This window comes from Pongo pygmaeus, chromosome X (assembly GCF_028885625.2).
Source record: "Pongo pygmaeus isolate AG05252 chromosome X, NHGRI_mPonPyg2-v2.0_pri, whole genome shotgun sequence".
Taxonomy (NCBI): domain Eukaryota; kingdom Metazoa; phylum Chordata; class Mammalia; order Primates; family Hominidae; genus Pongo; species Pongo pygmaeus.
In genome coordinates this window covers 104,922,857-104,936,927 of record NC_072396.2, presented here as the reverse complement: position 1 = coordinate 104,936,927, position 14,071 = coordinate 104,922,857, and positions in this window count along the sequence as shown.

Below are 14,071 nucleotides of genomic sequence, written 5' to 3'. Positions count from 1 at the left end.
ATCTATGTTCATGAGAGGTATTTGTCATTTTCTTGTAATGTTTTGTCTGGACTTGGTATTACGGTAATGCTGGCCTCATAAAATAAGTTGGGAATTGTTTCATTCTTTTCCACTTTCTGGGAAAGGTTATAGGCAGTTGGTATCATTTTATATCTTTCATTTCTAATATATGCATATAATGCCATAATTTTCCCCCTCAGCACGGCTTTCACTGCATTCCACAAATTTTGATAAGACGTGTTTTAATTTTCATTTAGTTCAAAATATGTTTTAATTTCTAGACTTATTCTTTGACCTGTGAGTTATTTAGAACTGTATTGTTTAATTTCCAAATATCTGGGAACTTTTCAGCTATCTTTCTGTTACTGATTTCTAGCTTAATTTCTTTTTGGTCCTAGAATGCATTTTGTATGATTTCTATTCTTTTAAATGTGTTGAGTGTATTTTATCATCTAAAATGTGATATCTTTTTTTTTTTTCAGTTGGAGTTTCGCTGTTGTTGCTCAGGCTGGAGTGCAATGGCGCAATCTCGGCTCACTGCAACCTCCACCTCCCGGGTTCAAGCAATTCTCCTGCCTCAGCCTCCCAAGTAGCTGGGATTACAGGCATGTGCCACCACGCCCGGCTAATTTTGTATTTTTGGTAGAGACAGGGTTTCACCATGTTGGTCAGGCTGGTCTTGAACTCCTGACCTCAGGTGATCTGCTCGCCTCAGCCTCCCAGAGCATTGGGATTACAGGTGTGAGCCATCGTGCCCGGCCTCAGAATGTGATATCTTGATGAATGTTCCATGTGCACTTAGGCAGAATGTATTCTGCTGCTGTTGGGTGAAGTGTTTTGTAAATGTCCATTAGGTCAAATTGGTTGATAGTACTGTTAAGGTCATCTGTATCCTTACTAATTTTCTGTCTGATCTTTAAATTACTGAAAGAGGGGTATTGAAATCTCTCACTTGTGGATTTTTCTGTTTCTCCTATCAGTTTTACTAGTTTTCTTTCATGGATTTTTAGGCTCTGTTGTTGCATGCATGTTTAGGATGGTATGTCTTCCTGGAAAATTGACCATTTTATTATTATGTAATGCCTCTTTTGTTCAAAGACTTTTTTTCTGAAATTAATATGGCTACTCCAGTTTTATTTTGCTTAGTGTTTGCATGGTATATCTTCATTCTTTAATTTTTAACCTAATTCTTTATATGTAAAGTGAATTTCTTATAGACTGCTTACATTTGGGGCTTTTCCTCCCGTTATTCTTTCTTTATTATTTACACTTATGACACATGATATATACACACATATGTATATAGATAGATACATACACACAAACCAATGGCATCGACTTTGGTGTACATCAGAGTTACTTAAGGAGCTCGTTAAAAATGGAGATTGTGGGCCAGGTGCGGTGGCTCATGCCTGTAATCCCAGCGCTTTGGGAGGCCAAGGCGGGCAGATCACGAGGTCAGGAGATCGAGACCATCCTGGCTAACATGGTAAAACCCCGTCTCTACTAAAAATACAAAAAAATTAGCCGGGCATGGTGGCACGTGCCTGTAGTCCCAGCTACTCGAGAGGCTGAGGCAGGAGAATCGCTTGAATCCGGGAAGCAGAGGTTGCAGTGAGCCGAGATTGCGCCATTGCACTCCAGCCTGGGTGACAGAGCGAGACTCCGTCTCAAAAAAAAAAAGAGGAGATTGTGAAGCTGGGTCTCGAGGATGGGGCCAGAGGTCCTACATTCTCAAACCCCCCTTCCCCTTAAGGCGTTTTTATACATACGATAGATTCAGTCTTTGAAAAACAGTAGGACATACATTCTTTTTTTTCTTTTTTTTTTAATTTTATAGAAGCGAGGTCTCGGTATCTTGCCCAGGCTGGTCTCGAACTCCTTAGCTCAAATGATTCTCCCACCTTGGCTCTGCAAAGTGCTGGGATTTTAGGTGTGAGCCACCGTGCCCTGCCAGGACATACGTTCTTAAAATGATATCAAATATTAAATTATGGATATGATCATTCTTTATTACTTGAGGACAAGAAAAAGTAATTGTCAAAGACAACTGAGATTTTGAGTCCAGGTAGCTTGGAGAGGAAAGGTAATATTAGTGAAAAAATAAAGACTGGGGCTGGGTGTGATGGCTCACACCTGTAATCCCAGAACTTTGGGAGGCCAAGACAGGAGGATCACTTGAGCCCAGGAGTTCGAGACCAGCCTGGGCAACATAGTGAGACCCCATCTCTACAAAAAATAAAAAATTATCCCTGACTAATGGTGCACACCTGTAGTCCCAGCTACTCCAGAGGCTGAGGTAGGAGGATCACTTGAGCACAGGAGGTTGAGGCTGCAGTGAGCTGAGATTGTGCCTCCCAAAGTGCTGGGATTACAAGCATGAGCCACTGCACCTGGCCAAGTCTTTCAGTTTTGTTTTTCTTTTCCAAGATTATTTTGGCTATTTGGGGTCTTTTGCAATTCCATTTAAAATTTACAATCATGTTTTCCATTTCTGCAAAAATGATGGCTGAGATTTTGATAGGGATTGCATTGAATCTATAGATCACTTTGAGTAGTATTGTCATCTTAATATTAAATCTTCCAATTCATAAACATGGGATATTTTTCAATTTATTTAGGTCTTCTTTAATTTCTTTCAACAACGTTTTATAATTTTCATTGTACAAGTCTTGCCCTTCCTTGGTTTAATTTACTCCTATGTATTATTTTTTATGCTATTGGAAATGAAATTGTTTTCTTAATTTCACTTTTACATTGCTTCTAGTGCATAGAAACACAACTGAATTTTTGTGCTGATCTTACACAGCACAACAGGTTGCAACCTGTAACTTTATTAGTTCGAATTGCTTTTGTGGATTCTTTAGAAGTTTCCATATATAAGATCAAGTCATCTGTGAATAATTTTACTTCTTCCTTTTCCATTTGAATGGGCTTTCTCAATTTCTCTCTCTCTTTTTTGAGACAGGGTCACACTCTGTCACCCAGGCTGGAGTGCAGTGGTATGATCTCGGTTCACTGTATCCTTTGCCTCTCAGGCTCCAGTGATCCTCCCACCTCAGCCTCTCAAGAGGCTGGGACTACAGGCCCGTGCCACGACACCCAGCTAGCTTTTGTATTTTTAGTAGAGATGGAGTTTCACCATGTTGGTCAGGCTGGTCTGGAACTCCTGACCTCAAGTGACCCGCCTGCCTTGGCCTCCCAAATTGCTGGGATTACAGGCGTGAGCCACCATGCCCGGCCTGTTCTTAGTATTCTCTTAAGACAGTTTATTTAAAATCTTTTGCTAGTAATTTCACTACCTGGGCTTCCTCAGGAGCAGTTTCATTCATTTCTTTATTCTTGTATACATATGGGCCATGCTTTCTTGTTTCTTTGCATGTTTTATTATTTTTTTATAGAAAACTGGATACTTTGAGTATTAAAAGTTGGAACTCTGGAACTTGGATTCTTCTCTATTGCAGGATTTTTGTTTCTGCTTATTGTGGATTGTTGTTTGTTTAGTGACTTTTCTAAACTACTTGTTAAAGTCTGATTTCTTTGCTACATGTGGCCATGAAGTCTGTGTTCCATTAGCTTAGTGGTCAGCAAGTGTTTTGATGAAGTTTTCTTCTTAATGCCAGGAGTCAAAAAAAAAAAATAAAGAAAGAAAAGAGAAAAAGAAACTAATGCTCTTCCAAGCCTTGTAGATTGGCTCTTTTTTGCGGGGTAGTCCTTCAATGCTTAGCCAACACATTTGCAACTGTGCCTCAGACTTCATGTCCTGCTTGTGTGGAGTCTGATGGTCAGCCACCCGTGAAAACTTAAGGTTCTCTCAAACCTTTACAGAGCATGTGTCCAACCCTGGGCATGTGCATGGCCTTCTTGTTTTTTTTTTTTTTGTTGTTGTTTAGGTGGGAGCTTTTGAAATCCATTATTCCCCTCGGTATCTCCTTTCCCAGCCTCCTCCTTCCCATTCTTTTCAGTCTGTCTGTTGCTTGTCCTAAGTGCTATCTCTTGCCAAGGCTGCTGTGAAATGCTTTTGGCAAATCTTCCCAGTAAGCTGCCCCAGACCTTGGAACATTTCAAGTCAGTTGGAAAAAAAAAAAAAAAAGGCAAAATACACATCCACAATGAGAATAGGTCTGTATTGTTTCCTCTGGCAAAAGCAACTTGCACCAAGAATGTAGGCTGCCATTTTCATAGGTGCCACTGATCTGCTGAGTGAGGACAGCAGGCAGGCAATTTTAAATGCCAGAGTCTTCAATTATTACAATGTAGCAGCTTCTTTATTCATTAAGCTTTCCCTTGGTTAGTGTAAATTGTTGACTAGATTCCAGAGTATTGTGAAAGTTGCTTCTGACAGTTTGACAGCTTATTAGTTACCTTTATGGAGGACAGAACCCTGGAATTATCTACTCCACCATTTTTAGTGACCTTGGCTTTTAATTTTTGTGTAAGGACAGCAATGCCACTCTTAACATGCCTGAGCCACAACCAGATGTCCCTTCATTATTTTTATGCACAAATTGTCTTATCATTGGCCAGTAGAATCCCCTTCAAAGTGGTTCCTTGTTTTTTTGACAGAATCCCAGTAATCTTTGATAGCTTCCTTGCTTTCTGCTGCAAGATGTCCTAGGCTCATCTCATACATTTACTGACCCTGACCTGGATAGCAATTTCTCCAAAGGACTCTGACTCCTTCAGTGGGAAATGGTATTGAAAGACCAAAGCTGGGTGCTAAAGGTCTTTTTTTTTTTTTTTTTTTTTTTTGCTGTTGAGTTGTCATTGCTTCTGGGCTTTTCAGTAGAAAGAACTAGGAAAAACATATACATATATATATATTTGTGGGATTTTTTTTTTTTAAGACAGAGTCTTGCTCTGTCACTGTTGCCCAGGCTGGAGTGCAGTAATGTGATTTCAGCTCACTGCAACCTCCACCTCCCCGGTTCAAGCGATTCTCTTGCCTCAGCCTCCCGAGTAGCCAGGACTACAGGCATGTGCCACTATACCGGGCTAATTTTTGTATTTTTTGGCAGAGACAGGTTTCACCATGTTGGCCAGGCTAGTCTCGAACTCCTGACCTCATGTGGTCCACCTGCCTTGGCCTCTCAAAGTGCTGGGATTACAGGTGTGAGCCACCACATTTGGCTGAAAAAGATATTTTTAAATGTGAAAAATATAATGAGTTTATAAAGCTATTTCCAATTCAAATTTAATGGTACAGGGTTTTACCCAATTTCTTTATCTTGTACTTGTGTCCTTTTTCTCTTATCCTGACAGTCTTTGTTTCTAAGTATATTAACCTCATACTTATTTGCTTAATTCTAAACAAACAAATAATAATTTAAAAATAACAATACCAATATTACTATTAACATTAAGACTATGGAAAGCAGTTTAAGATTTCTTTGTGGTTCATTTTGTCCTTAGATCATATATCATTAGGGATGTACGGTCAAAATATTGTTTTAAAGTAATCTGAAGGTATTCTATTTGTATGATTATGTCACCAACTTGATAAACAGTGAAGTTCATTTGTTTCAGTTTGTTTTCAGTTTTTTGGGATTGATTCTTATTTTCCTTTTGAGTTAATATTATTAAAACATTTTTCTAATAATTTTTTTTACATAGGGTGTCACTCTGTCTCCCAGGCTAGAGTACAGTGGCACAATCATGGCTCACTGCAGCCTCAAACTCCCGGGCTCAAGCAATCCTCCTGCCACAGCCTCCTAAAATGCTGGTATTACAGGCGTGAGCCACTGTGCCTGGCCACTTAATTTTATTTTAAATTATGCTTCCAAAGATGAAACTAGTTAACAAGATACATCCAGAGAAATTTAGCTTCCATTCCTATTACTTCATCCTGTTCCCTCCTTCCCCCAGTTTTGTAAGATTGTGGTTCATACTTTTAATGTTTCTTATTTAAAAATATAAGCAAATATATGTATAACCACACATGTGTGTATTTCCCTTTTTGTACACAAAGATGATACATGATAAAAACTGTTCTTTACCTTGATTTTTTTCACTTCAAACATCCAGAGATCATTCCATGTGAATATATGAGGATTATTTTCCTTTTTACAACTGTGTATTACTCCATTATGTGGTTATATTGGTTTTTTTTCAGTCTTTTAATATTATAAATAATGCCAATAAATAGCACTGGGCATATGTCATTCTGTATTTTTTTCCAGTATGTCTTTGGAATAGATTCCAGGAAGTGAGATTGCTCTATGTATTGACAAGTTCCCCTCCAAATGGGCTATACCATTTTGCATTCCCAGCAGCAATGTGTGAGAGAATCCAGGTCTCTTTACATCTTTCCACAGAGCCAGGGTGGACCAAATTGGTAACTCTGAGTTTTATGGCCTGGGAGAGACTTCACCTCCCTCACCACTCATCCCACAGAAATATACCACAGCTCACATCCTATTATTTTCCCTATTACATACCCTGTGCTTAAAACAAATGGGTTGCCTAGCAGGAATGAGCAACCCTTTGTGGCAAGCCTTGTCTTGTTATGAGCCACTTCTCAAGTTTGCCTGGCTGCCTGTGGCTGAGGAAGGTTCTGAAACATGTTAAACAGCCCTGACAGCCTGATTGCTAATGAGTCTACATTGTCAGCTGCCTACACTAACCAAGTGATCTTGCCCATGAACCTGTGTCTGGAGGGTATACCCCAGCATACATAAGGCAGAATGGAACATCAGATGTTCATCTTTCTGCTTCTCTGAAGTACTTGCTTTCTGTTCATTATTACCAACATTGAAATAGACCCAATGGAGGCCCCGCAAGACAGACCCATCATTGCTTTTTTTTTTCGTCTTAAAGTAGTAACTTTATTTGTTTAACACTTATTTATGAATATTTATAAATGAACACTTATGAATATTTGTAAGTGAACACTTCTTTATGAATATTTATAAGTGAACATTTATTTATAAGTTTAACACTTATTATGAATTCTTTATATGAATCATATAAAGAATGCAAGTGAACAACTTAGTGCTATTGTTATATTCTTTGAAGTTGCTGGGACTATTGTCCCATCACTTGATTGAAGTCTTCAATTCTCAAACTTGCTTTTCTGTCCCCATTCCTCTGGGTACTCTGGCCCCGGACATCTTCAATGCCCTCTCCTTCCTGATACTTTTTTTTTTTTTTTGGAATTTTTTACTGCTTTATTGAAATGTGATTCTTTTGATTATGTTATCAAGAGCTTATTTTATTTACTTATCTTTCAGGATAAAAACAAATGACTTCAAACTGATTTAATAGAGAAAACTAATACAGAAACTCTTTGTTTTTATTATTATTATTATTATTATTCTACTTTAGGCTCTATGGTACATGTGCACAACGTGCAGGTAAGTTACATATGTATACATGTGCCATGCTGGTGCGCTGCACCCACCAACTCGTCATCTAGCATTAGGTATATCTCCCAATGCTATCCCTCCCCCCTCCCCCCACCCCACAACAGTCCCCGAAGTGTGATGTTCCCCTTCCTGTGTCCATGTGTTCTCATTGTTCAATTCCCACCTATGAGTGAGAATATGCGGTGCTCATGGGTAGGAAGAATCAATATCATGAAAATGGCCATCCTTCCCAAGGTAATTTACAGATTCAATGCCATCCCCATCAAGTTACCAATGACTTTCTTCACAGAATTGGAAAAAACTACTTTAAAGTTCATATGGAACCAAAAAAGAGCCCGCATCGCCAAGTCAATCCTAAGCCAAAAGAACAAAGCTGGAGGCATCACACTACCTGACTTCAAACTATACTACAAGGCTACAGTAACCAAAACAGCATGGTACTGGTACCAAAACAGAGATATAGATCAATGGAACAGAACAGAGCCCTCAGAAATAATGCCACATATCTACAACTATCTGATCTTTGACAAACCTGACAAAAACAAGAAATGGGGAAAGGATTCCCTATTTAATAAATGGTGCTGGGAAAACTGGCTAGCCATATGCAGAAAGCTGAAACTGGATCCCTTCCTTACACCTTATACAAAAATTAATTCAAGATGGATTAAAGACTTAAATGTTAGACCTAAAACCATAAAAAGCCTAGAAGAAAACCTAGGCATTACCATTCAGGACATAGGCATGGGCAAGGACTTCATGTCTAAAACACCAAAAGCAATGGCAACAAAAGCCAAAATTGACAAATGGGATCTAATTAAACTCAAGAGCTTCTGCACAGCAAAAGAAACTACCATCAGAGTGAACAGGCAACCTACAAAATGGGAGAAAATTTTCGCAACCTACTCATCTGACAAAGGGCTAATATCCAGAATCTACAATGAACTCCAACAAATTTACAAGAAAAAAACAAACAACCCCATCAAAAAGTGGGCAAAGGACATGAACAGACACCTCTCAAAAGAAGACATTTATGCAGCCAAAAAACACATGAAAAAATGCTCACCATCACTGGCCATCAGAGAAATGCAAATCAAAACCACAATGAGATACCATCTCACACCAGTTAGAATGGCGATCATTAAAAAGTCAGGAAACAACAGGTGCTGGAGAGGATGTGGAGAAATAGGAACACTTTTACACTGTTGGTGGGACTGTAAACTAGTTCAACCCTTGTGGAAGTCAGTGTGGCGATTCCTCAGGGATCTAGAACTAGAAATTCCATTCGACCCAGCCATCCCATTACTGGGTATATACCCAAAGGGCTATAAATCATGCTGCTATAAAGACACATGCACACGTATGTTTACTGCAGCATTATTCACAATAGCAAAGACTTGGAACCAACCCAAATGTGCAACAATGATAGACTGGATTAAGAAAATGTGGCACATATACACCATGGAATACTATGCAGCCATAAAAAATGATGAGTTCATGTCCTTTGTAGGGACATGGATGAAATTGGAAATCATCATTCTCAGTAAACTATCGCAAGAACAAAAAACCATCATTGCTTTTGTTGTTGATCTTTCACCTGTGGTGCTGGCCTTCACTTCCATTCGCTGCCTCTCTCTGTGTCTCCTTGGAGCTCTCGCCATCTTGTGGCAGGTCAGCAGGCTTCAGAACGGAAATTTCAACTTTACCTAAGTGTGAAGAAAATCAAATTCAAACTCCTTACCATGCTGTACTGTATATGTGCAATGTATACTGTCTATAATTTGCTTCAAAATGCTTCAGTACCAGCTGTGTGATATACCTTATTTCATCTATTCTAAAATGCATATCTTTTTCACTTTTAATCACCTCTGAAATTAGGATGAATTTTACCATTAATAATATGTCATAATTTAATTAACAGCAAATTTTCTTTCTGGGTGCAGAAAAGAATGATGAGTCTTACAACCTATGACATTTTGGATTCATGAATTTATTATTTAACAAAATATCGTGTCTGTCTATGAAATGATCTTTTGAAATACCAGCCTAGGCTGGGGACAGTGGAGGTAGGAAGAAGGGGCGGATTTAGTATATACTTTGAAGTGGAGGAGAAACCGGTAATGTTTATTCATACTGATAAACAATTTTTACAATTCATTGTTAATTAGTTTTAATCCACCTCTGGGGGTGGTTAGTTAATATTCGAATTATCCTAATCAGGAATACATACTCAGGAGTGATTAGTTATTATTAGAAATATCCTACTCAGGTGTTTACATCCCAGAAGTAATTATACCCCAGGATATTCACTTTTTCCTACCTGAACTTGCACTAACTCAGAAATTCTTATACTTTATTTTTGCCATGGTCCCCTTTGGCCAACTGGTGAACCCATTTCAGAGTCATGCTTTTAATACCCAAAATAAAATTCATAGGATTACAATCAAAACCAATTGCGTAAGCCTGTAATTATAGCACTTTGGAGGCTGAGGCGGCAGGATGGCTTGAGGCTAGGAGTTTGAGACCAGTCTGAGGAACATTGGAAGACCACCCCCCCATCCCATCCCACTCCTCCCCACTGCCTCTACAAAACATTTAAAAATTAGCTGGTCATGTTGCTGTGCACCTGTGGTCCCATCTACTTGGGAGGCTGAGTACTCCCCTGCTATCTCTTGAGCCCCAGGGGTGGAGACTGCAATGAGCTATGGTTACACCACAGGCTGAAAAAAACATAAATGCATTCAAATGCAGTTATCAAAATATTAAAGATACAATTTATGACATTAACATGTGCTTCTTCACCCTCAGCTTTATTAAGGTATGATTGACAAAATTGTATATATTTATGGTGTACAGCATGATGTTTTGATATCTGTATGTATTGTGAAATGACTAAGTCAAGCTAATTTAAATATAATTATCTCACATACTTATTATTATTATTTTAAGACAGAGTCTCGCTCTGTCGCCCAGGCTGGAGTGCAGTGCTGCAATCTCGGCTCACTACAACCTCGCCCTGCCGGGTTCAAGCAATTCTCCTGCCACAGCCTCCTGAGTAGCTGGGACTACAGGCATGCGCCACCATGCCGGGCTAATTTTTGTATTTTTAATAGAGATGGGGTTTCACCATGTTGGTCAGTCTGGTCTCAAACTCCTGACCTCGTGATCTGCCTGCCTCGGCCTCCCAAAGGGCTGGGATTACAGGCATGAGCCACCGCACCCGGCCTACTTTTTAAAAAATTTTTATTTTAGATTGAAGTAGTACATGTGTATGTTTGTTACATGGGAATTAAATGTGTAATAGTGAGGACTGGGCTTCTAGTGTACACATCACCCAAATATTGAACATTGTACCCAGTAGGTAATTTTTCACCCCTTCCTCCCCTCCCACTCTCCCTCCTTTGGAGTCCCCAGAGTCTATTTTCCCCATCTTTATGTCCATGTGTGCCATTTGTTTAGCTTCCACTTGTAAGTGAGAACATGCGCTATTTGATATTCTGCTTCTGTGTTGGTTCACTTAGGATAATGGCCTTCAGCTGCATCCATGTTGCTGCAAATGACATTACTTTGTTCTTTATTGTGACTGTGTAGTATTCCATGGTGTATCTCCACCACATTTTCTTTATTCAATCAACCGTTGGTGGACACTTAGGTTGGTTCCATGTCTTTGCTATTGCACATAATGCTGTGACAAACATATGTGTGCAGGTGTCTTTTTTATACAATGATTTCTTTTCCTTTGGATAGATATACAGTAGTGGGATAGCTAGATTGAATGGTAGTTCCCTTCTTAGTTCTTGGAGATATCTCCATACTGTTTTTTTGTAGAGGTTGTACTAATTTACATCCTCACCAACAGTGGTATACTTATCATTTTTGTGTGGTGAGAACATTTAAGATCTACTCTCTTAGCAATTTTCAAGTATATAATACATTATTATTTACTATAGTCACCATGCTGTACAATATATCTCCAGAACTGATTCATCCTCACTGAAACTTTGTACATGTTGACCAACATCTTTCCATTTCTCCCACCCCAGTCCCTAGTAGTCACTATTCTACTCTCTGCTTCTACCAGTTCAAATTTTCAAGATTCCACACATAAGTGAGATCATGCAGTATTTATCTTTCTGTGCCTAGCTTATTTCACTTAGCGTAATATCCTCTAGGTTTGTCCATGTTGTCACAAATGAAAGGATTTCCTTCTTTTTTTAAAGCTGAATAGTATTCTGTTGTGCATACATACCACATTTTTTTTATCCATTCATCCACTGGTGGACACTTAGTTGATTCCATATCTTGGTTAATGTGAAGAATGCTGCAATGAATTTGAGAGTGAAGGTATGCCTTCAACATATTGATTTCAATTCCTTTGGATATATACCTGGAATTGGGATTGCTAGATCATGTGGTAATTCTGTTTTTAATTTTTTGAGGAACCACTTACTGTTTTTCATAATGGCTGTACTAATTTACATTCCCATTAACAGTATGCAAGGATTCCCTTTTCTCTATACCCTCACCTACACTTGTTATCTTTCCTGTTTTTGAAAGTAGCCATCCTAACAAGTACGAGGTGATATCTCATTGTGGTTTTGATTTGCCTTTCTGTGATGATTAGCGATGTTGGACATTATTTTTTTAATCTCTGTTGGCCACTTGTTTGTCATCTTTTGAAAATATTTATTCAGATCCTTTGCTCATTTTTAATTGTTTTTTTACATTTATTTTAAGTTTTTTTAGTTTTAATTTTTATGGGTACATAGTAGGTATATATATTTGTGGGGCACATGAGATGTTTTGATACAGGCATGCAATGTGTAATAATCACATCATGGAGAATGGGGTATCCATCCCCTCAAGCATTAAACCTTTGTGTTACAAATATTCCCATTATACTCTTTTAGTTATTTTTGCTTATACAATTAAATTATTATTGACTATAGTCAGCATGTTTTGCTATCAAATACTAGGTCTTATTCATTCATTCAAGCTATTTTAATTGAGTTATTTGTTTTCTTTCTAGTGAGTTGTTTGAGTTCCTTACATATTTTGGATATTAACCCCTTATCAGATATACTGTTTGCAAATATTTTCTCCCATTCTGTAGATTGTCTGTCTTTGTTGATTATTTCCTTTGCTGTGCAGAAGCTTTTTAGTTTAGTGCAATTCTATTTGTCTAGTTTTGCTTATGTTTTTGGGGTCATATCCAAAAATTTATTGTCTAGACCAATGTCAAGAAGCTTTTAAATTATGTTTTCTTCTAGTAGTTTTGCAGTTTCAGGTCTTATGTTTAAGTATTTAATCCATTTTGAGTTTGTTTAAATATAGTATAAGGGTCCAATTTCATTCTTCTGCATGCGGATATCCAGTTTTCCCAACATCATTAATTATTTTAACTTTCTTTCTTTCTTTCTTTCTTTCTTTCTTTCTTTCTTTCTTTCTTTCTTTCTTTCTTTCTTTTCTTTCTTTCTTTCTTTCTTTCTTTCTTTCTTTCTTTTTTCTTCTTTCCCTTTTTTATGAATAGAGATGGGGTCTCACTATATTGCCAAGGCTGGTCTCAAACTCCTGGGCTCAAGTAATCTGCCTGCCTCGGGCTCCCAAAGTGCTGGGATTACAGGCATGAGCACCACACCTGGCCCCCAAAATCATTTATTGAAGAGACTGCTGTTTCCCCATTGGTACCTTTGTTAAAGATCAACTGACCATAAATGTGTAGATTTATTTCTGGGCTCTTATTCTGTTTCCTTAGTCTATATGTCTGTTTTTATGCCATTACCATGCTGTTTTGGTTACTATCTCTCTGCAGTATAATTTGAAGTCAGGTAACATAATTCCTCCAGTTATGTTCTTTTTGTTCAGGATGGCTTTGGCTATTCTGTGCCTTTTGTGGTTCCATGTGTATGTTAGTATTTTTTATTATTATTGCTGTGAAAAATGTCCTTGGAATTTTGATAGGGATTGTATTGGCTCTATAGATCACTTTGGGTAGCATGGGCATTTTAACAATATTGTGTGTTCTTTTTTATTAACCTAGCAAATAGCATGATCTAGGGCAGGTCTATAATCATCACAATTTTTAAATAGTGATGAGCATAACTGATCTTATGAGATATTTGCAACAGCTATAATGTGATATGAAAATATCTTTGATATATGTTGGTGAGAAAGTTGTAGACACTGATAATAAGACTGTAATTGGTTGACTACATTCAATTAGAAATGAATAAAAATAAAGGTGTAATTTTTCCCATCAAAGTCCAAAGAGCACCCCTAAATTCTATTCACAGAACCTCAGGGGAGGAAATCTTGTACCAGAGAGTCCATTAATTAGTATAAAGGATGTAAGAAATAATATTTCATTTGTGAAATGAATTCTGTTAAAAATATGTGCAATGGCTAGAAATTTTGTCCATGTATGAAGGTACATGCTTGCATGAATAAAAGATAAAAATTTGGCAAGCCAGCCCAACAGTTCAGCATGTTCTGGAATGGCATCTAGGCCTCAGACTTTGTGTGATCCTATATAGAGCCAGTTTGCCAGATGTCCCTAGTAATAATAAGTGTTATTTTCAGCCACTACATGTTGGGGGTAATTTGTAACACAGCAATAAATAAATAAAATAAATAAATAGTGTCACTTAATAGAAGATTTTCCTGTTCCAACCAGAAGATAGGTTGATCCTGTTACCATAATATTAGGTCAA